Source organism: Callithrix jacchus, chromosome 19 (assembly GCF_049354715.1).
Source record: "Callithrix jacchus isolate 240 chromosome 19, calJac240_pri, whole genome shotgun sequence".
NCBI classification, from domain to species: Eukaryota; Metazoa; Chordata; class Mammalia; order Primates; family Cebidae; genus Callithrix; species Callithrix jacchus.
The window spans coordinates 32,019,505-32,044,036 of record NC_133520.1 but is presented as its reverse complement, the minus strand read 5'-3'; the positions used below and the strand labels follow the sequence as shown (position 1 = coordinate 32,044,036).

At 46.6% G+C, this 24,532-nt stretch overlaps 1 non-coding gene and 1 pseudogene across 1 annotated transcript; one reads left to right on the top strand and one right to left on the bottom strand.

Annotated features, from left to right (window-relative positions):
• Positions 1 to 7,915: 7,915 nt before the first annotated feature.
• On the bottom strand, positions 7,916 to 8,031 carry LOC118149611 (small Cajal body-specific RNA 20). The gene has a single exon (XR_004737182.2).
• Positions 8,032 to 17,426: 9,395 nt separating this feature from the next.
• LOC118149435 (mitochondrial import receptor subunit TOM6 homolog pseudogene) lies at positions 17,427 to 17,651 on the top strand (annotated as a pseudogene).
• Positions 17,652 to 24,532: the final 6,881 nt, after the last annotated feature.

The following is a 24,532-nucleotide window of genomic DNA, read 5'->3' as shown; positions in this document are numbered from 1 at the left end:
CTTGAAGCCATCCTATAGGACCAATATGTTGCTGGGTTACCTAGGGGAGAGTCTCCAGAGTCAGACAATCTGATTTGTCTCTCCTCATCCAGTCTTTAGATATCTGATTTTGTTGATCTTTGTATTATCTTTTCCTCTAAGCTTTGTGTCCTTTAGTCTTTATTCAAGCTACTGATTAAAATATTGATGATATTTCAAGGTGACAATTACCAATCCTCTGTCACACCAATCAGTTCTCCATCTTATGTTTTATCATCTGCCTTATTCTTCTACTTTTCCACAACATGGTTATGGGAGCCTTTGTCCAATTCCTGCTAAAATCAGGAAACCCTGTATTCATCAGGTCCTATCTACAAGGACAGGACATGGCAGATAGGGGCTGGACTCAGAGGCAGACATTGAGGAGAGGGTTCAGGAAGCCTCATCAGGAGGAGTTGGAACTTTTAATTGCACCCAGAGGATTCATCAAGGGCTAGAAGAAAGCACAGCAGTCAGGAGAGCCCAGATCATTAGCCTATTAGGGTAAATGTGTTTACTAATGTGTTTATCAATCCTCCCCTCTAGGATTAGAGAGAAGCCTAGACAGCCTTGGCATCTAAAAATAGAGACCACTAGAAGTGGAGAGGGTTCAGAGAACTACGAGATGAGGGAACCCCACTCACTCCTTTCTCTCCATCAATCCCCTTCACTTGGCACCTGGTTTCCTCACATGTAAGAAGGTGATCTCAGAACTGTGTGTTACGTTACTTTCTTGGGAATATCAATTATTTTCAGCACAAAGGAAGAGGATGATACCCAATCCATAGGTATTGAACTTCTCATTCCAGGCTCAACAAGAACAGGATTTGGGGTACTTCAAACCAGATCACAAGGTGACGTATCACTCCACTTTGAGTTCAACTCGGGCGTCACTCCTCTGAGACCTTTTCTGCCCCTTCCCCTTGTTGCCTGGATACACCGCCATTGCACTTATCACAGTGGATTTACAGACATTTGTTTACATGTCTCTCACATCTACCATAATGACAGCAACTTGACTGAGTGCGGGCACTGTGCTGTTCATATTTGCATTCCCAAGGTCTGGCATGCACCTGGCATATGCTACTCATGTGCTCAGTGAAGTTGGGGACCTGGGGTAGAGGGGCCTGGATAGGGCTATGGTGGCATCCCAATTGTCCCTCCCTCCTCCACCTAACCTAAGTTGGTAAGCTCAGTGCATGACACGTGGCATACAGTGCGCAACAAATGTTTGTCGAACAAATAAAAGCAAAATATCTGCCTGCCTGTGGGGAAGGCCCAGGGACAACCTTTACAGAAGACTCTGTCTGCACAGCTCACCCCTGCTCTCAACCAAGCAAGACCACCGAAAGAGCCCTGTCGCCTACCACTATAGATTTCCCCTGGTGATGACAATAATCAGCGTGGGTCAGAAACGGCTTCCCCCAGTCAAGGAACGAGGAGCTACAGCTCCTCAGAAACCTCTGCTGTGGAAGGCACCCTGCCCTCTTCAGCCTCACCAGCCGTTCTAACATTGGCATATATCAATGGAGCTCCTGCTATGAACCAGGCCCCGAAGTTAGAGCATGTGACAAACGGGTAAAGTTCCTGCCTTCACAAACCTTACCTCCTCCCTTAGGGAGGCAGGGAATGTGAACAGAACAGAACACACCAGATGGTGGTGTGGGTGTCATGAGGAAAACAAAGCAGGTAAAGGGATGGAGAGTGCTGGGCAGGGGCTGCCTTATCAAGCGTGGTCAAGGAAGACCTCCGGGGAAGGCAGCTTGACCTGCCCACTCACTCCTGCTCCTCCCTGATCCCAGCTCCCTTGCCGTCCCTGCTCTAGTCACACCACTTCCATGCTGTGTCTCCAACCTGCCACTCTTCCTTCCACCTCAGCGTCCTCACTCTTCTTCTTCACACTCCCTGCAGCACAAGGTTTTGCTCAAATGTCACCTCCTCAATGACACCTGCTCTGGTCACCCGATTTAAAGTTGCAACACTTTCTTTCCCCATGCTCCGTAGTCTGCTCTATTTTTTCCCCAAACACTGAGCACCTCCTAACATAGTATCCAATGCACTGGTTTATTGTGTGCATTGCTCATCGTCCTTCGCCCCTCAGTGGAATGTGGACGTGACTCGTGCAGGAATTCTTATGGCTTTGGTTTACTAATATGTTTCAAGTGCTGGATAATGCCTGCCACAGGGTAGGTGCTCAGTAAGCACTTCAAACATTCACTCATTCACTTGGCACTGAAATGTACGCTCTGTACCAGGCGCTGCACTCTAACAGCAAGAAGATCCCTCACAATGGTGGGAGGGAGGGGAAATGCCACCCCCGCTTCCCTGTGAGCCACGCTGGTCTGGAGCTGATGGGAAAGGGAGACAGCGTGGTCAGTTTGGGATTCCCTCTAGGCTCTGTTTCCCTGCCACCTTGCCCCTCTGCCCTCTTTACTCCAAAGGGTACAGGGTTCAGGATCTTTCTCATATTAGGAACTTGAAATAGGACCAGACGGGGTGGACAGGGGCTGGAGCAGAGTCACAGGAGGTTGGGGGGCCAGGGACTGGGGGCAGGGGAGGGGAGGGGGCCTTCAGGGTGGGTAGAAATGGAGGCACAGGGCGTCCTTCAGAGACTGAGGGAGGGGAAATCCCTGTCCTTTTCCTCTTTCTCCAGGATTCTGTAATGAGCCTTGCAACACCCATTTTCAACTCTACAAGGCTCCTGGTGCTCTCAGTGGTATGTCTGGGAGAATTAACTGCCTGAATGCCTAATGACAGACATGAAGAGCAGAGAGCATGTGTATATGTGTGTGTGTGTGTGTGTGTGTGTGTGTGTGTGTGTGTGTGTGTGTGTGAGAGAGAGAGAGAGAGAGAGAGAGAGAGAGAGAGAGAGAGAGAGAGAAAGAGAGAGAAGTAGGGAAGAGACAGTGCCTTTCTCCCTCTTTGGAATTATTTGCGACTACAGGACAGATTTCCATTTTCAGAGCCTCCATCTTCGGGGAACTTATCCACCGCTCCCTATATGAGCATCACTGTCATTCCTAAGTCTCTGGCTAGGGGACTGACCTCTCAGTTTTCCCAAGCAGGCCTTTCTCAAGGCCCTTCCTCAAGCTTAGCGCTAACGCCTGCCATATCCAAGGTGCCCTCACCTGCTGTGACCTACCCCAGGCTGACACAGTCACTTCCTCTAAGGGCCCTCCCTGGTCACTCTGTTGCCAACAAGCGTTCCCCGGGGAGGGTCAGAGTTAAGTCCAGGGTGGTGCATTTCTTCCTTGCTTCTTCCACTTCTGAGCTACGAAATTATCCATTGAATCAAATCAATAATTCATCAGATGATCTACATTTAGCCTAAATTAGATCTCATTGCCTCGGGCTAGACTTTGAAGTCCTGCCTCACCTGACCCCACCACAAAGCCAGCTCTCCAGTAGAGTCCAACCAGCTCCCTCTCATGCTGGCTCCTTCTCTCCACCGCGTATTTCCCACACTGTTGCCCCCTGCCCTGCGTCTTAGCCCGAGCCGGTCCCCTGTTCAGCTCATCCTTCCCTCTGTGTGGTCATCCAGCTCGCTCTTCAAGGTCCCATTTCAAATCAGGGCTTCACCATGCACATCCTTGGGCTTCTGCAACAGACAGAAGTATTTCGCAATTAGAAGCACACAATTGTGCATTTACTTTCACTCCATTTGTTTTGTGATCCAAAAGACCAAAATATATACCACTATATCAGCTAAAACAGGCCCAAAGTTTAAGGAAACAAAGTTACCTACAGGTGGTGGGTTCAAGGCCTGGCTGGCATGGCAAATTTCTAAATTCCTACAACTATAAGAAAAACCACACCATGGCCAAACTCCCTAACAACAGGAGCTAGCAGGCTGATTTACAACCCAGACCACTACAACTCTGGTTCGACAAAGGGCCGGCCTTACAAGCCTTCTTTTCCCATAAGCAATTACAGACCTTAAGCCAGCTTCAGCAGCTTATAAAGGCTGCACACGAACTGTCTCTGTGTCCTGTAGTTCACCTTTTGATGTAAAGAGCCAAATTCCACCTCGTTTTAAAGCTAAAACCCTGCCCCAAAGTGATCAGGGGATGTCTGCAACAGATCTGTTTACACATTGCGCATGTGTAGTCTCCCTTCATGAATATGTATAGCTTCCCCCCAAACCTGCTGAATATGTATGATACCAGCCCTGTTAGGCATAAAACCCAACTTGTCTTTCTCCTCTTTGAAGAGAGAGCACCTTCAATCCACACTGGAGACTTTCTCTTTCCAGCTTGCAAACCGATAACATCAATAAAGCTCTCCCTTCTACATCTAGCTATCCTGGTGGTCTTTGAGGTGACAGTTTTCTCTTTGTAAACTCTGTCTTCCCACAGAATTGTCGAGCGACACTAGGGCAGGATACTCTAATAGACACATTCCCTCGCAACACCCAGCACAGCACCTGCCATGAGTTCTTGGTGAATTACTGTAACCTTGTTCCCACCCCTCTTTGCAGCTCTATTTCTTTCTCTTCATCCAAATTACCTTTAACCCTCAGCCCTCAATTCCACTTTTCCCTACAGTTCTCAGGGATTAGACAACCCAAGGTACGTGATCAGGCTTTGTTTGGATTTTAGAAAATCATGCTGGCTGCAAGCCACTGAAGAGATTAAAGTGAATACAGGCCAACCGGCAGGGGCCATTGCAGCCACCCAGGTGAGACAGGGCAGGAGCTGGTGATAGAGGTGGAGAGAGGAGGATGGATTCATGAGATACTGAGAAGGTAAACAGATACTCCATTTGTCTAGCCCTATACAGTATCCAAAGTGCTTTTGCATCTATTACCGCCTTTGACTTTGAACCGCCCATGAGATACTGAGTAGGTACAATCAAAATCTCAGCTTTATAGGTGATGAAACAAAGCTAGGAGGAGGGGAGGCATTTGCCCAAATTTACGCAGCTGGTTAGGACAGGGTTGGGACTCACATCCAGATCCTCCGACATAGCATCCAGGGCTCCCTTGTAGTCTCCTGTCACGAGGACTCAGGCTGGAGCTGTCATGGGAGGGCAGGTGGTAAGCTGCAGAAACCTGACTCGGCTACCTGTCTAAGGCTATTTACACACTTCCAATTGATGTGTTGTAACCTGTAATTATTTTTGCTGAATTTTTTTTCACGCTCCATTTGTCTTTTTACTCTCCAGCAGACAGGCTACAGGAAATAGCACATTGAGAGAGGAGTAGGTCCAGGAGAAGCTGTCTTTTGTTCTAAGCTAGAAGGTAAGTGGATTCCAGATGCCAGTTACCTGGCTTGCTCCCCCTTCTCCATTTGGTTTCATCCTGGGGCTCTCTTCCTCCTCACAGAGGGGTGGTGGGAGCTCTGAGCCACATCTCTCCTCTCTGGGATCTCAGGCCTGTCTCTGAAACCTGCGGGTGGAGGAACCCCGGGAGCCCCTGCCTCCTTCCCACCATGTGACCATTGCCCATTGGCACAGCTATCAAGACACCTACTTTTTTTGGGTGAAAAAAAAAAAGGAAAGAAAGAGGGAATGCTGCAAAGATGGATTGTTAATTTTCCAAACGAGATATGACTCTGAGATCCCACCTACCCAGCTGGTAGGACGTTCCACCGTGCTCCCTAAGGCAGTTTGAGTGTTTGGAATGACGAAGACTGTCCTCGCCTCTCCTGGCACTGAAACCTTAGTCAGGCGCCGCTGAGTCTTCTGCTTGACGAGCCCTGACCTTGGGCTTCCCCATGTCCTTTCAGAATCCAGTTTGAGCAAGAATCCTGCTAAGTCGGGTTAGTGAAATTTCCCCATTCTTGGTGTCTGACTACCCTCAATATTTTATCAACCCAGGCTGCATTCAGCAATGATCCTGTCAAGTCAGTTTAGCCAGAAACCCCTTACCCTTGATGTTTCTTCTTAGTAATTTTCTGTCCTCTGTCCCCAACCCTGACCATTGGTTACAAATCTCCACTTGCCCTTGTTGGAGTTGAAACTGAGCCCGAGCTCTCTCCCCCACCGCAAGACACCTCTGCAGTGGTCCCTACACGACTGCCGTGGCCCCTTTGAATAAAGTCTGCCTTGCCATCTTTAACATGTGTTTGGATACTTTTTTTCTTTAACAGGGGTGGTCACTCAGTTTGCAGAGCTTGGAGAAAGGCTTCTGCTCATTGTTTGAACTTATAAGGTCCCTTCAAGGAGGTCAGGGCTGTTTACAGTCTATCCCCTCCATGTTAACTTGGCCATCGTCCCCCAGACCCCAGAGGAGGTTCTGTTGTGTCCTGGGTGGCTGTATAGGCATGGAGTGCAGGTGTTCACCCCCACACAGCGCCCCTCTTCACTCACTCCCCCGCATTCTGCCCCAGGATTCAACCCACTCCCCAGTTCCAGTCAAGCAGCAGCCTCCCTCCCCTCTCTTGTGGAGCCAGCTCCTCCTCAGCATGGTAAGGTGGGCTTTGTTTTGTTTTGTCTTTTTTAATTACTGTGGAAGCCCAGAGAAGCTGTTAACTCCACCCTTGTGAGAAGAGCCTAAATCCAGTATGCAGCTAGGATGGTCTTCCCTGAATGGAGCTGGAGTGAAGTTGGAAGTAGCTCTCATTCTTTTGTGACAAGCCTATCCTCAGGAAAATGGACACGGTTACTATCCCAATCTCATTATTCTACTGCACTGCTATTTACAGGTAGTTCAGAATTTGCAGTCCTCTATTACGGTCACGGATAGTTATCCACCACACTTTACATGTGAAGACTCTTGGAGAAATTAAAAACAAAACAAAACAAAACAAAAAAACTTGCCTAAGGGCACATGACGAGTGACAGCGTGGAGAGGGATTCAAACCCAGGCCTCACTAAAGGCTGTTGCCGATATTCCAGCCACCACTGGTGGACTTAATGAGTGATCTCTACCAAGGGTATTTGCATTGATAGTCAAAGCCTTGGAAAGGCTATAAGGCAAGAAATAGCCAGGTAAAATCTTTAGGGTTCAGTGGAGTAGGTGGAGAACTGTGTTCTGGAGGCAGCCTCTAGAGTCTTTCAAATTTCCACCAGGCCAAAAATAAACAATAAGAAGCATAAATAAATATTGAACTCTAATCAACAACATGATACTGAAGTATTTAGAGGTTAACTTTGAAATGTGTCAACAACATAAGAAGAGACTGGTGGCTGGAGAGAGGAACCGATTTGGTGTAAAGTAAATATAGCTGAATGTTACAGAGTCTAGATTGTGGGCATATGGGTGTTCACTGTGCAATTCTTTAAATTTTTCTGAATTTTTACACTTTTTGTAATAACCTATTGAGGGGAAATAAATCACACAGGTGGGTCACACCCACCTCTTGTACAATGCCAGGCTGGAGGGGAGCTTAATCATTAGTCATTGAGTTCTTTCCCAAGTGTCCTTCAGGGAGAGTGCCGGACTAGACATCTAAAGGCACAGAATAACAAGCAGGCAGTCCCTGCTTGGTGGAAATTTAGGATACCTGCGAGAAAATGGGACAGAATCATAAAATCAACAGTTGTAAAGACAGTGAACTCTTCAGTCTCTGCTTTAATGGAGGGGGAGCAAATTGCCTGACTATACGTGTTCAAACACCTTTTCTTTTTCACTTTGATTCATGGGAAGGCTCACCACAGTTAAAACAGACAGAAATGGGCAGCAAGAGAAAATGACCCGAAAACACTTGGCTGGTTACAGAAGGCCCCCAGTGGAGAATCCACCTGCTGGTCCCAGAAGGTGATCAAGGAGCAGGAGGAGCACCTCTTGTGGCATGTGGGTGTAGTGGAAAGTGTAGGGGACTGGGCACCACGCCAGGTCCAACTCTGTTAATCTGGATCAACTCAAGGAAGTCATTGCTTTCTTCGAAGCTGAATTTCCTGTTTTGTTGCCTATAAGCCAAATTCTGCCTAGTCGTCGTTTTTGCTTTTGTTTTTTCACTGTCGGAGGCAGGAAAACACGGTAGTCCTGATGACAGTCCTCAAGGGCTGATCTTGGCCTCCAGCCTTAGCTGAGAAGAAGGAACCCCTCGCAGCTCATGGGAGAAAAGTGCCTAGGGCTTGTTTTTATATGGCCTTGAGTTAATGGGTTTTTAAAAATATTTTTAAATAACTGGAAAAAATAAAAAGAATAACATTCTGTGAGATATGAAAATTATATATAATTCAAATTTCAGAGACCATAAATACATTTTACTGGAAAATGGCAAAACTCATTTGTTTGCATATTGTCTGTGGCAGCTCTCAATCAATAACAGCCAGGTACTTGCAACAGAGACTTTATGGCCTGCAAAGCCTAAAATGTTTAGTCTGTACCCATTTATTTGTTTGTGTATTTATTTTATTTTAACTTTTTTTTGAGACAAGGTCTCACTCTGCTACCCAGGCCGAGTGCAGTAATGTAATCTTGGCTCACTGCAGCCTTGACCAGCTGGGCTCAAGCCATCCTCCCACCTCAGCCTCCCAAATAACTAGGACTACAAGAGTGCACCACCATGCCTGGCTAATTTTTGTATTTTTTTGTAGAGTTGGGGTTTTGCCACATTGCCCAGGCTGGTCTCGAACTCTCATGCTCAAGCGATCCTTCTGCTTAAGCCTTCCAAAGTGCTGAGATTACAGGTGTGAGCTACTGCATCCAGCCTCTACCTCCTTACAGAAACAGTTTGCCAACCTGGTGTGAAATAGTTCATCTGAAACTTCACTGCTCCACATACCTCACTTCACAGAATTGCTGTGAGAAGTAATGAGATTTGGGTTTAGTAAACTGGAAGATTCCATGAGACGCAAGGTGTTACTACTGCCCTGATTTCATTTCTCTTAATACCATCCTTACAAAAGCAGGAGAATCTAGAAGGAAGGTCTTATATAACAGAAGGAGAAACTAAAGTTAGCAAAGGGAGACAAACGGCATGCAGAAGTAAATGCTTCTACTTTCCCTGAGAGGGGTCCACAGTAAGGGCCTCAGCCATGTACTCCCGCAAATTTGGGGATGTTCAGTCTCATCTGGAAAGATCCAAAAGGGAGGACCAGCATTTTTCAGGAATGTAATGATCCAGTTGTTAAACACACCATCTTTTAAATTTTTTGACTGAATTTTATTATCTGTGTTCTTGAGGTCATTTACGCCTGTTCTATGTGTATGGTGAAAATACTATACATTGGTAAGCTACTCTGACTCTTTTCCTGGCGCTGCTTTCAATGATGCCATATTTGGTTTCTTGAAATTAGTCATGGCAGGTGTATTTACAATTGGCAGTTGGTAAGCCCTACAAATCAGACATTCCCCCCAATCTCAAAGCTGTTTGTCAAACATTTACCACCATGCTGCTGGGACCTGGACTTCCATTTACAAGAGAGTCACAAGGGAGACAGAAGGCAAGTAGAGTAGAGAGTGAAGAATGACAGAGGGCAGGGGGTGGACATCACGGGGTGCAGAAGAAGAGGAGGGTCAGCTCTGCTTGTGTTCCAAGAAGGTTTTGAACCGGAAGAGATGTATTTGGGGACTAAGCCTTTGATGTAGCCATTTCTATGCTCTGCATTCTTTGGTTTCACCTCCAGATTGATGAGGTCTCAAAAAAACCTAGTTGCATAAAGATGGGAACACCAAGGTTTGGGAGGGGGTGGGGGTGAATGACTCGCCTGGAGTCATCCAGTGCCTCACAGCAGGCCTAGCATCATGACTCCTTCTCCCAGACTAGCTCTTTCCAGAACCGTGACGCTGTCTTACCAAGCACCTGCTGATGACAGGAAATGGATTCACGAGTCGGACCTGCATTGCTGCTGTCTTCCTATCAGTGAGAACCTGTCTCCCTCGCTTCTGTCAACAGGCATCTGGAGGCTTTGTTAATCTAGGAGAGTCCACCACGTCCTCAGCTCATCCTGTCCCTCCACAGCCCTCTTCTCAGAGCCCTTCAATCATCTCCCTGGACCAGGTTTTACTCCTAGCACAAGCTTATTAAGAGCATGGGAGTGTTCAGCACAGGAAGTGTTTGGCACGGCGTGAGGTGACTGACTACAGCTCTGGGAAGCTCCGCAGAACCAACACCAGAACAGAGCGTGTCTTCATTTTCCAAAGAGAGGACTTTGCATCCTGACTTGGTGTACTCTCTCAGGAGCAGACCACCAGAGACAGTGCACTCAAGGGGGCAGGAGGAGGCATTGTGGACGTGGTCCACTCTGTGAGCACACGAAATGATTTTAGATCTCCACTTCCATTTGGTAGTGTGTAAAACAGCAGACTCTTGAAAAGCCATGTTTGGAAGAAACCCAAGAGGTCATCATATCCAGAACTTCATTTTACAATTGTGTAAACTGAGGCCAGAAAGAGAAAATTTACATTGCTAATAGGTGATGGTGTTGGATACAAATCCTGGTGTTTTATCCTGCTGTAATAAGAAATATATATTTGGTCTCTGTCCCTGACTCCTGCGATACAGCTCCTAAAACCCTTGTAATCTCTGACTAAAGAGTTTCTTTGGATGCTAAAAAGGAAACTGGTGGCTGAGTGCACCTAGATGGCTTCAGAATGGGGTGGGGCTGGTCACCAGAAAGACCACGGTATGATTAGAACCTCTGGAGAGGAGAGAGGGGCTGAAAGTTGAGTTGATCCCTTATGGGAGATGATGTAATCAATCATGCCTATATCATAAAACTTCCATAAAAAAAAAAAAAAAGAAAAGTTGGTTCAGGAGCCTCCAGACAGCTGAACCTGTGGAGGTGCCTGGAGGGTGGCTATTCTGGGAAGCACATGGCAGCTCTGCACCCCTTCCCACATGCCTTGCCCTCTGCATCTCTTCCATCTGGCTGCTCATCTGTATCCTTTATCATACCCTTTACAAGAAACTGGTATATGTAAAGCAAGTGTTATCCCTGAGTTCTCTGAGCTGCTCTAGCAAATTCAACGAACCCAAGAGGGGGTCATGGGAACCCTGGTTTATAGCTGGTTGGTCAAAAGCGCAGGTCACAGCCTTGGTCTTGCAATTGGCACCTGAACTGGGGACAGTCTTGTGGGACTGAGCCCTCAACTGTGGGATCTGACTCTCACTGCAGGTAGATGGTGTCAGAATGGAACTGAATTATAGAACACCCAGTGGGTTTCTGCTGGAGAATTTCTTGGTGTGTAGGGGAAAACCCCCATGCATCTGGTCACAGAAGTATACTGCAGTGAAAAGCAGTTTATTTTCCCTTCAGAACACGTCTCTTTGCAGTTTGTTCTTTTCCAGAAAAAAGCTAGAACTTAGTCTCTTAGCTTCAGACACAATGTGAAATTCATGGAACCATTACTTTTTTTTTAAAGTAAACTATATATATATATATTCCTGTATTCCTGAAAGTGTGCTGAACACAATGAAATGAATTCAATAAACATAGTTCCTGCTATTTATAGTCTGGCTTACAGTTTCAAATTGAGATGGGCATAGATAGAAAAGGGGGTGTAAGCTTAAACAATAGATATAGAGATAGAATTTACATTCTATGGCTGGTGATGATAAAAGTAAGCCTGGTGGAATGAGGATGACTTGGGTTTGAGAACCAGAGACCTGAGTTCAAATCCTCTCTCTGCTATTAGCTGTGTGATTTTGGACAAGCTGCTCAGCCCCTCAAAACCTCAAGCTCCCAGACTATAAAATACAGACAGTCATATTTACTTAACAAGGACGTTGTGAGGATAGAATGAGATATTTGTAAAGGGCTTAGTATAGTACCTGGAGCAGAACAGGTGCAATAATGGTAACTGGTAATGGTAACTAGTATCATTACTTCAGTGACAGCTAGTTGAAAGTGCTGGGAGTAAGTAGGGACAGAAAGGTGGGAAGTGGGGAAGAAAATGATTTACCTACCTGGTGTTGATCACAATAACAGCAAAAATTCCTCATATGGTTTTTGCATTTCTCCTTCTGATTTATAGATAGCCTTGAGAGACAAAGCAGTGTTAGTCCTATTTCATAGGCTGACACGCACTTGCATTTATTCGGTTAAGGTGTATTGTTCTAGACTTGTTCTAGATATGAGGCTACAGTAATGCACAAGCAAAGGCTAATGGAAAATTCAACGGTCCAGACTCTGACGGTGGATTTTCTAAGCTAGTATCTCTTTCAAGCCTTACTCATTCTGTTTGGCAAAGGCCATGAACACCCAAATTTGAACACCACAATTTTGAGGAGAAGAAAGGCAGGGATGAAAAGAGGTTGCCATGTGCTGACTCATCCCATGGCCCTCCAGAGCACTGATGAGGAGTGAGGGTCACTACAGAGGAGGCCTCTTTCCTTGATGGTGCTTCCAGAGTTGGCATGCACCCATTCAGGGCTCTTGGAGGCTCATGCCCACAGGACAATTGCTTCTGGGCTGCTGTGCTGGGCTCTGTGCCAGGCAGACTGGCGTTCAATCCAGTCGAAGCCAGAGTGCAAAAAACTAAAGACAGGACAGGCGTTGCATGTCAATGACAGGAAGAAGGTGGAAAGCACTCTCTGCTCTGCTACTCTGTGCAGACACTGGCTCGGCCTATTGCAAGTGCATGCCATAGACAGAATGGACAGGCATCCAAATGACTACAACTGGTCAAGAGCTTTCACACATGGTGAAAATAGAAGAGGCATGATTGTTTGGGCAAACGTGACCTCAGAGTGTGTCTGTGTGAATATGTTGATGGCTTGGTTGTTTTGAGTACGTGCTGTGTGTTGTGAGAATGGTGGGTGGGTGTGAATGTGTGTGTGAGCAGTGTACATCCAAGACATAAATAGAAAGCAAAGGGGGTGATGTCATAAGCCACAGACAAAAACTCTGTAGCCAAATTCCTTCAGCGTGGACCTGTGTGTTTTGCCTGTATGTGTAACTGGCACAAGTCTGGTCTTTTGTTCTGTGTGTTTAAAATGATCTCTGAGGACCAGGCTCAGTGGCTTATGCCTGTAATCCCAGCACTTTGGGAGGCCAAGGTGGGAGGATTACTTGAAGCCAAGAGTTTGGGTCCACCCTAGGCAACATAGCAAGACCCCATCTCTAGTGAAAATTTTTTAAATTAGCTGTGTGGTTGCATATGCCTATAGTCCCAGCTACTTGGAAGGCTGAGGTGGGAGTGAGGGAATGTGCTCTCTTTCTGGGTCCACAAGGGGATGTAGTTTTAAGGGCAAGAACTTCCCAGTGCCATGCCCCCCTCCCATCTCTCTCCATCCGGGAGATTAAACAGTTTACATCTGAATTTTGTGGGCGTGGAAAGAAACTAAGAGTCAGTCACGCCAGCGGAAGTTTTAAGGAACTCCTTTCATTGATCTGGGGTCTTAGAGAAGGTGGGGCTTCCTCCCAGGTTAAGTCCCCTTCTTCCACATCCGTTTGGACTCCATGTTTGGGTCTCCTTCCATGAACACTCTCGTGGAAGCTGTTTTTCTCTATCCTGATTTCCCTCTGGAGTCCCCTTCCACACTCTCTCGTGGAAGCCTGTCTTCCCCTCCTAAACTCCATCTCTCTCTCTATTCCCTTATACTCAGTGTGGAAGCTGCTTTCCTCTCTTGGATTCCACCTTTCTGGATTCTCACCCAGTGTGAGAGGAACTTTCCTTCTCTGGTTTTGCCCCTCTGGAAACCCTCCTCACTCAGTGTGAGAGCGGCTTTTCTTTCTCTCACTCAGTGAGAGAGTTAGCTGTTTCTCTCTCCTTCTCCATTTTCTCTCTTTATATAAATCACTTTCTACAAACACTTTTGGGTCCGGCATTTACTGCACACTGCACTGTGGTCACCTCTCTCATTCTTGAGAGGGCAGGAGACCAAGAACCTGGAGAAACATTCTCTCAGGGGAGCTGAGGGCACCCTGAACTCCAATATTACAGGAGGATTGATCGAGCCCAAGGTTCGAACTGGAGTGAGCCGTGATCATGCCACTGCACTCCAGCCTGAGTTGAAAGAGTGATACCTTATCTCAAGAAAAAAAAAAAAAAAGGGGTGAGTAGATGCGTTACTGTTGTGTGTATTTGTACATGAGCTTATATACGTAAATGTTGGGTTTTGCTGTGGTCTGAATGTTGGTGTCCTCTCAAAATTCATGTTGGAACATACTACCCAATGTCCTGTATTAAGGGATGGGGCCTTTGGGGAAGTAATTAAGTCATGAGGGCTGTGCCCTCCTGGATGAGATTGACACCCTTATAAAAAGGGTGATTGAGAGGAGCAACCTTGCCCCTTACAACAAGAAGCTACCGTCTTGGAAGCAGCATCCTCACCTGACATCAAATCTGCCTGTGCCTTAGTCTTGGCCTTCCCAGCCTCTGGAACCATGAGAAAGACATTTCTGTTGTTTATAAGTTACCCAGTCTAAGGTATTTTTGCTATAGCAGCCTGAACACACTAAGGTAAGTATGTTATGTGTTTATCTATGTATATCTGTGTGTGCTTCTGGCCAAGGCTGGGGACAGGATATAGTGTGCGACAGTGATGGATTCTGGCTTCCCTACAAGCCTAGGATTCTCTGTCCCTATAAACTGGATACAATTCATCCATCCTGAGTGAAATCCTAAAGGTCTAGATCAATCAAATACGGCTTTGACCCCTGACACCATCCCCTTGCCACTCAAACCCAAGCCACCCAGAAACACCTCACCTGCTAGGCCCCACCACCAGAAGAAGCCTCTAACACAAAGGCTGACAACACAAAAGATTTCTGTCTTAGCCTCCCCTCCTTCAGTCCCTCAAAGAAAAGGGACTGCAGTTGAAACTGAACCGTTCATGCTGGCTGTGCTCTAAAGCACTGTGACACAGATGTCCCAGTTTCCCACCCAGAGCCTAGAGGGGCCGGTTGGAGAGCCCAGATAATTTCCTCATTACCTTGTCATCTCCTGAAAGCTGCTTACTCTAGCAGGCCCCCTCTATTCTGAGGCTGACATTCCTTCTTTGCTCATTTCTCTCTGCTTTTGTCTAATGAGGTGCAGGAGTCTGCTGAAACTGACAATAGAATTACCCGGGACTCTAGATTCTGTCAATCTCCATTAGGAGCCCAGGGAGAGAACAGTCAAAGCACTGGGACACCTCGGTGCTGTTATTGTAATGGGGTTCATTGCGAGAGCAAACAAAACAGCATTCGCCCCAGATGCTCACCCTGGGCGGATGAGTCACTCTGGCTTCCAGCCCACGCTGCAGCATCCACCTCACCCCACCACTCCAAGGAGCCAGAGCCCAGGGAAGTCATGAACCTCGCTGCTGCCTGTACAGGGACATCAGGGAACCTCACTCTTCCCCTGAAGATCTGCCTAAGGTTGGCTCAACACCCTCTCTTCATTTCATGACTTGTGGACCATCCAAAGCCACTCCTCGATTTCTGTAATGTTCTAGGTGATGTCCTCTTGACCACCTCTCATTTCAAGCAACATGTGAATTATTCGGTATATGGACCATCTCTCTGATCCTTCCACCTCCCATGTGCTTTTTTTAGGTTTCTACCATTTCAACTCCTTATGGAATTCAGTCTGTTTTTTTTAATTGATGGGAAAAGACCACTTAAAAGTAAGTCTTTTCAACAATGGTGCTGGGGAAAAAAAAGATGTCAACCTAAACCTCTCAAAGTTATTATAAAATTAACCCAAAATTAATTTTAAATGCATTAGTTTACAAGTGTGATGGCTCATGCCTGTAATCCCAGCACTTCGAGGGGCTGAGGCAGGCGGATCATTTGAGCCCAGGAGTTTGAGACCAGCCTGTCCCACATTGTGAAACCCCATCTCTACTAAAAATACAAAAAAACTAACCAGGGGTGATGGTGTGCACCTGTAATCCCAGCTACTTGGGAGGTTGAGGCAGGAGAATCACTTGAACCCAGGAGGCAGAGGTTGCAGTGAGCCGAGCTCATGCTACTGCACTCCAGCCTGGGCAGCAGAGAAAAACTAACTAAATAAATAAATGTATCCATGTATATATGTTATCATATGTAAAATGTAAGACTAAAAACTTTTAGAAGAAAGCTTGAGAGAAAATCTGTGAGACCTTGGTTAGTCAGAGTTTTTGAACAAAATACCCAAAGCATGATTCACAAAAGAAAAAAGATAAATTAGATATTATCAAAATTTAAAATTTGTTCTGCAAATGACACTGTTAATAGAATAAAAATATATGCCACGGATGGGGAGAAAATATTTAGAAATTACATCTTTTATGCAGAATATCTGAAGAAACTTTGGCCAGGTGTGGTGGCTCACACCTGTAATCCCAGTACTTTGGGAGGCTAAGGGAGGAGAGTCCCTCGACTCTGGGAGTTTGAGACCAGCCTGGGCAACATACTGAGACCCTCCATCTCTACAAAAAATAAAAATTAGCCAGGCATGGTGGCATGCACATGTAGTTTCAGTTACTTGGGAGGCTAAGGCGGGAGGATCCCTTGAGCCCAGGAATTCAAGGCTGCAGTAAGACATGATTACCACTGCCCTACAGCCTGGATAACAGAGTGAGGCTCTTTCTGAAGAAAGAAAAGAAAAAAGAAAGAAGGAAGGGAGAAAGAGAGAGAAAGAGAGGGAGGGAGAAGGAAACAGGGAGGGAAGAAGAGGAAGGGAGGGAGGGAGAAAAGAAAAAGAGAAAGTGAGAGAGAAGGAGGGAGGGAGGAAGGAAGGCAGGCTCAAAACTCAACAATAAGAAAACAAACACCACTAGAAAAAAAAAGACTAAAGATTAGAATAAGGACTTCTCCAAAGATATATAGGAATGAAAAATAAGCATATGAAAATGTGTTTAACATCGTAGTCATTAGAGAAATGTTAAATTAAAACTACATTGACATACCACAACAAACCTATTAGAATAGCAAATAAATAAATACAGCTGACAATAGCAAGTGCTGGTGAGGTTGTGGAGCAACTGAAGCTCTCATTCATCACTGGTGGGAATGAAATAGCACAGCCCCTTTGGAAAACAAGTTGGCAATGTCTTATGAATACCTACCATATGACTACAATCCCACCTGCTCATAAATAGGGAAACTCACATTCACATAAAAACCACTACATAAATGTTAACAGTAGCTTTATTCATAATTACCAAAAGCTGTTATAATCCAAATGTTCTTTAACTGGCAAATAGATAAAATGTGGTACCTCCAACAGTGCTAGAGTGGAATACTACTCAGCCATAAAAAGGAACAACTACTTGATACAACAACATGGAGGAACCTTAAATGCATTTTGCTAAGTAACAGAAGTCAGACCCAAAAGGTTGAATATTACATGATTTCTTCTGTATGACATTCTGGTAAAGGCATAACTATAGGGACCAAAAATAGATCAGTGGTTGCCAAGGGTTAGTGGTGGGTAGAGGGGTTGTCTCTGAAGAAGCAGGACAAGGGCATTTTTGGAGTCATTAAATTGTTCTCTATCATGATTGTGGTAGTATATTCATAACTCTATACTTGTCAAGACCTACTGTACCATGTGCCATAAAAAGTGAGTTTTAGCCTCCAACGAGGATCGTGCGAAGCTTTCTATTATGGCTTCCAGAGGGGTCCTGGTGGGCGCTGCCGGCTCGGCTAATGAAACCCCGGAAATACCAGACAATGTGGGAGATTGGCTTCGGGGCGTCTACTGTTTTGCCACCAGTAGGAATGACTTCTGGAGGAACTTGATCCTCAATTTGGGACTCTTCTCTGAGGGAGTTTGGCTGGCCAGGAACTTGAGTGACGTTGACCTCATGGCACCTCAGCCAGGGGTGTAGCCAAGTAGCCAAAAGGAATCCTGGGCTGAAACTGAACCTTCTAAAACACAGCCTACAATCTGTGACCATCACAAGATGTGCCCTGATGGCAACTGAAGTGTGGTTCATGGGCACTTTCCTTTTCCTTATCCCTGCCTAGTTTCCTTTTGTTCCTGAGTCCACACAGAATTCCATTCTCTGGTCAGCAGACAAGTTTAAGCTAAAGTATTGCCTCTGTTCTGTAAAGTTCTGTACAAAGTTCCTAAGCTTCTCCAGGGAGTGATCTTTGCTCTTGTCCTGAGAAATAGCAATGCTGCTTTAACAAACATTTGAAATAAATACTGCACACAAGGAAAAAAAAGGTGAATTTTACCGTCTGCAAACTTTTAAAAATTGACCAGAATATTGTTGGGAACGCAAAATGGAATACAAACTAAGAAATCAAACTGTGACGCAAAGAAATCCTGTTGTTACATTGAAAGAGATAGAAAAGAAAGTAACTAACAGAAGTAACTGTGGAAGACAGTTTAGAATGGATGCTATAAGACTGAAGACCAGAACTGTGTTGAATGTGGCTTTCGTTAGGCAACAGCAGAAAGAACTATACACAGTGCTGAACTATAGTAAGTAAATTTGCTCTTCACAGAGATATGGGTTAGCAATTACGAACTACTTTATGTGTGTGTGTGCAAGTTAATACAGTCAATTCTCATAGACAGCTGCATTCTATAGACCACTGTAAATACTGAATTAGCAAATACTGAAGTATGGTTCCCAGGGGAAATAAAGAGTTAGGCTCCTGTGAGCCTCTGGTCATAACATTTTCATCAACCAATCAATACATTGCCTTGTTTTGTGTGTTTCTGTTTAAAGACATTTTATTTACTATATGGTAGTGTTCATTCACTGCCATGGAACTCATGGCCAACCAACCGTGCTGTAACTCATGCCTGGATGAAGCCTGTCTAACGCAGGTATTTTCTTTGTAAGGCTCATAACAGCCTTTTTGTGCTCAGGAACATTAGACAGCACGTCAGCACTACACTTGGGGGGCATTTTAAACAGCAAAATCACCAACAAAGAGCATAACAATGGGAAAACATGACACTAAATCGTGACAAGGACTCTTGTTTACCACGTGACAGCCAGAGCAAGAAGGCAGAACAGAGCCTTGTTTTTACCTCAGCTAAGAACAAGCACATGGGGCAAAAGTTTTTGAAGCTCTGGGCATGTCAACGAATGACTGGCCAAAGGCCACAAGAACTGGCTTTGGAGTTATAAATTATAGGTAGCAGGAGAAATTGTAAATACAGAATCCGTGAATAGCGAGGATCAACTTTATATGGTAGATAGCAAGAGACAGATGAGGGGAATGGGGCATCAACCCAACCATCTCTCGAGGCCAGTCACAATTGCTAAGTGTACCAGACATTTTGGAGTTCAAACTCATTGCATGCAAGCAAGCTGGAAGGGCCCTTAGACACCAAATATTCACCACTCCTTTTGCAAAGACCACTGAGGCCAAGGAAGGGATACACGGCTTGTCCAGGTAATGCTCGGAATAGTCCTCTGTGTTTCTTTCCCATCATGTCCCTGGGCTGCCTCGGTTCACCTCTCAAGGATCTGAAGTCCTGAGGGCTGGGAATTTCGTAGGGAGGAGTTAGCATGTTTAAAACCCAGGCCTCAGTTCAACCAGAAGAATCTCTCTCCTGCCACAGATCTGCCGGAAAGAACTTCGAAATAGCCAGTGGAGTGCCAGGGCTCAGACTCAGACCGCCTCTGTTTCTATCAGGGCTCACTCCTCGGGTGATCTCATCCATTCTCATTACTTTAAGTACCATCTTTATGCAACTTTACATCTCCAACCCAGACCTCTTCTTCTGGACCCCATACTCGATTTCCAACTGTCTTCTTGGCGATGCCATGTGGCCTCTAAAAACCTAACATCTCTCAAGCAGAGCTTTGATGCGCTCCCCCAACCTGCTGCTCCTGTCCCCATTCTTTCCCACCTTAGTAAATAGCCGCTGGAATTGCTAAGGCTAAATCTGAAGCATCATACTTGAGTGCTTTCTTTCTCTCATATCATATGTACAATTCAGCAGCCAATCCTGTTGGCTTGGGGGACTTCTTACCACCTCCATTGCTACCACCTAGGCCCTCTGACTACTGTGTTTACAAATCTCCTGAGTTTTGTTTCCTATTTCCAGCCTTGCCCCACACAGTCTGCCAAATCCTGATTAGAATTGTCCTTATAAAATGTCAGGTCACATCACTCCTCTGTTCAAAACCCCCCAGTGGCCTCAAAGCAAAATCCAAGGCCTGCAGATGACTCCCAAAAGCTGCGTGAGCTCTGATCTCTCCTCCCACCCTACCCCGCTTCACCCCAGCCATACGACTCCTGGCTGTTCCTGAACACCTGGGCAGTTTCAGCTGGGCCTGTGTTCTTGGGGTCCCCCTGTCTGGGAAGTTCTTTTCCCAGAGAGCAGGTTTGTGGCTCTTCAGTACTTTCCCCCTGGTCCCAGGCAAGCAGGAGGACATCTGGGTTGGAAACCTTAGCTTGCCAGGTGGAGTCTGGCCTAGACCTCATGTTTTACTGAGCTCTGCTCCAGTGTCCCTTTATCAGAGAGCTTTGCCAAACTGCACCATCCCCATCACTTGGTATCCCCTTCATCCTGGTTTGTCTTTTTTGTTTTGACAGAGTCTTGCTCTATCGCCCAGGCTGGAGTGCAGAGGTGTGATCTTGGCTCACTGCAACCTTTCTCTGCCTCCCGGGTTCAAGCGACTCTTGTGCCTCAGCCTCCCGAGTAGCTGGGACTATAGGCACGCACCACCATGCTGGGATAATTTTTGTATTTTTAGTAGAGAAGGGGTTACACCATGTTGGCCATCCTGGTCTTGAACTCCTGACCTCAGGTGATCCCCTGCCTCGACCTCCCAAAGTGCTGGGATTACAGGTGTGAGCCACCGTGCCTGGCCCTGGTTTGTCTTCTGAACACTCTTTGTCACCTGCTCCACTGTATCTATTTATTTGTGAATTGTCTGTCTTCCTCCACTAGATCGGAAACTCGGGTCTAATTCCCTGTACCTAGAATATTGCCTGTAGTATAGTAGGTACTCAAGGTTTTGTTGAGTGAGAGAATGAATAAAGTAGGAGGCACTGGAGGCTCTGGGTTGAAAGGCAAACTTGCCTCCTGCTCTAAGGATCAGGAGGAGACAGCAGCTAAGGAAGCCAGTTCTGAATTTTCCCTAGGGATAGGGAGTAAGTGGGGGGCTCTCTGAGGAGCCCTGGAAGCGCCCACTCTGCCACCAAGGCTTCGAGGAAAACAGGCCAGGGTATCCTAACAGCCTCCACTCAGAAACACCTGGAAACTTTTAATGAGACAAAATAACAAATGTCATAGTTTGGAGCTCGATGCGGCCTCCCGCTCCTCCCACCCCTGTCCCACACACCCGGGCCCACACTGAATGCCCTCAGCCCCTCCAGCTGCTCAGGGGCTGGTTTTCCTGCCCTCTGCTCCTGTTCACAGAGCCAGCTTCCTCCCGCCCCACACAGAAGTTCCCAGAGCTCATCGGGAACCTTCTGATTTGCATCTCCAAAGAAATAAAATTCCACTAAAGGCTGTTTGTTTTTCCTTCTGTTTGCCCTGAGGCGGGCCTGTTGTGGCTCCTGGGATCCAAAGTGGGTAATCCAGCCGATGTGTGGTTCAGGGAGCCGGGACCTTACAGGCCTTTACAATAGAAAGGGGAGACTGCAACTCCCGTTTGAAAGGAGATGGCGGGAGAGGCAGGAGGAGGAAAGATAAATCGACACCAAAACCTGCCTGACACAATTATAGCCACATTTGCATAACAGAGACCGAGAACTCGCTTAGAAGGAGTGGTAATTAGATTCTCTGGTGATTAGGGACACTTTCCGAACGTGGGGAGAGGAGAGGGAAATCCAACCCTGAAGTGGAAAAAGAATGTACAGAATTGAGGCTCGCTGTTGGGAGGCGGGAAAGGGGACTCAGACTGAGAGCTAATTGGCTCTAGGCCAACACCTCCTGGCAAGCCAATGTTTCCAGCCCAGATCTACGTGTCTGGACTAGCGGGGGAAAGCGTTGAAGACCCACAGACCTACATGGGGGGCATCCAAGCTCCTCCCCAGACCAGCTGTATGACCTTGTGCACCTGTAACCTCCCTGAGGCCAGGTAACTCACATGCCAAATAGGGTTTAGAGGGCTGCTGGATGCTTAAATGAGATACCGTTGGAAGAGGGTGTGGAGGATAGCACACAACCAGTGGGCTCGTTTGAAAGACACCTTCCCAACTCTCTTCCCCATGGGTGTCTCACAACAACTGCGTTGCTTCCGGTAGTGCTCCATAGTGCCAGGTTGACGCCCTTCACAAGGAGGTAGCCTGTGAGGTAGGAAGGCAGTGACTCCAGGGTGGGAAAGAAGCTAGCAGCCTTGTGGCTGGGGCGTCTGTGAATACAGAGGCCTAGGCATGTTAGGAAACATGGTCTCAGATCAGCTCTCTCTCGAGCCTCAATTCTCACTTTCTCTGCTCTAGAAAGCATGACATCATAGGGGTCACCTTGAATGCAATATTCATGTATGTATAAAAACCATTTGCAAATGTGGATTCCTTATTATTAGTAACAGATAATTTGTATCATACCTCCTACTGCCTGGGTTATGAGCTTCTGGATGACAAGGACAGGATCTTTTACTTTTATTATCATTTTAAATTTCTGGCACTTGGCACATAGTGGGTGATCAGGAAATGTTTAATGAATGTCCAACCACTTTTGACACTTCCTTTTCCTCCAGTGTAGTGGGATTGGTCGATGGCAGGGGATTCTTTCAAACCAGACACCTTAACTTAGGTCTATATGGCCTTCATGACAGCAAAGAATTAAGGGGTTTGGGGGGACTTGTAATCCTCCCTACATGACTTCCATGCAAGGTCAGGATTTTGGAACCAATGCCCTGGGTTTCCAAGAAAAGACTGAATTGCAAGGAGCTTCTTTGAAACAGATCAGATTCACGTCATCCTCACCTCTCATCTGGACTCCAACGTTAGAACATAATTGCTGTGATTAGAGATGAATGAGTCAACATTTATCCTTCTTTTAAAGGTGTGTGTATGTGTGTGCATGCCTGTGTGTGTTTCATTTAAGTTGTGGCTATGGACGTATTCTTGCAAGTCAAGTATTAGCTGAAGCTGAGAGTTTGTGTTCAGCTGGTTTCCATGGCAACCTGTTAGCTTCCATTGCCTTCCTCTCTCCCCTCCTCTGTTTTGGGGATACTCCTTTCCTAAGGGCCAAGATTAGTAAAAGAGAGAAATGCACATCATTCACACCCAGCTCAACTGCTCCCAGACAGCACAGCTGAGGTATGGCTACAAACCCAGTGTGTCTGTTAGCGTGTGGCAGGGCTCAGAGCTGGTGGACAACGTGTTCCCTGCTTCAAGGTCACTCCCACCCAGATTCCTGTTCAGCCCCCATGCCACCCTGATGGCCAGGCTGGTGCTATAGGCACAGCTATGCCCAGGGACTTAATTACATGCTTGGGATTCTGTTCTCTCCAAGGCCAGGTATTAGTTTTTAAAATAGAAGGACAGCAAAGGGTTAGCAAGAAGACAGGAAAGGCAGAGGGAGAACAACAGAGACAGACAGAGTCAGAAAAAGAGAACAGCCACCTTTTGACCTTTTGCTGTTTTGACCAAACAACAGTCCCCAGAGATTACAGGTAGAAGCAGAAGTCAGAAGACCAGGACTCAGACTCAGAATAAATGTAGGCATAGCCTAAGCATTTCCCAATTTGCAGCTCACCCATTTGAAGACATAAGGCATATAAGCCCATAAAACCTCCACCTTTCCATGGCAATATCCATATGAAGGTCCCCACCCATCATTTTTAATAGTTCTGATACAGTCAGTTACCTTCTTAGAGCAAGAGGACATGTGCAAAGAATCAAAGACTTGGGCTCTGTTTAACCTAGGCAATGACATGCCAGACACTGCTTGAAGTGTATTCATTTACCAATTCCATCCCTACAAAATTCACTGATTCCATCCCCATAAAACCTTTCAATGTGGGTACTATGAAGAACCACCACTGTACAGAGATGGAAATGGAAGCAGAGAGAAGTTAAGTAAGTTGTTCAAAGTCACACAGCAAGCTAGTGGCAGAGCCAAGATTCAGAGACTCCCGGGTTTGTGTTTGTAACCTCTACATCAACGTGGCTGAAGGAGAACTCAGCAAGCATCTCATCCAACCATCTCACTTTCCTCAGAGGAACCCAAATCCCAGTTTGTGACTTACCCAAGGTCATATAGCTTGTGAGCTGCAGATGCCCTGGGCAAGTGCCCAGGTAATTAAGCCATAGCTGCTTCCACCCCTTCGGGAAAAAGTCAACTGGGCAAAGTCCTTGCCTCTAACCCCGGGGTTCAGAGCCCTGGCTCCCTGCCCTTCAAGGCGACCCTTCCCAGATGGCCTCCGTCAGCCTGTCTAAGTCTCACCTCCCTGGGTGAAGGGGAGGGGGCTCTGCCCAGCAGTCCTGCTAAGAGTGACAGTGCCGCCCACAACCCTGTCATCTCTGCCTCACTCGTCCCTGTCAGCCGCCTCCCAGCTCCCAGCTGTCTGTCAGCAGCTGCTCAGGGATATAAATAACCAGCCGTTGGCAGAGGCGCCCTGGCAGAGAGGGGCGGGGGCAGGGAAGAGGCAGTGAAGAAATTTGAGGGTCCTCCTTCCGGCGCAGACGTTCCAGGCTGATCCTCAGAGGACCAGGTTGAGGCCTAGAAGGGGAGACAAAGTGAGATGTAGCAGGAAGCCGCTGAGTAGAGGGATGGAGGCCGGTGGGCCAACCCAGCACCATGTCCGGGCCCTTCCACTATCGGGTGCCAAAGACTTAGACT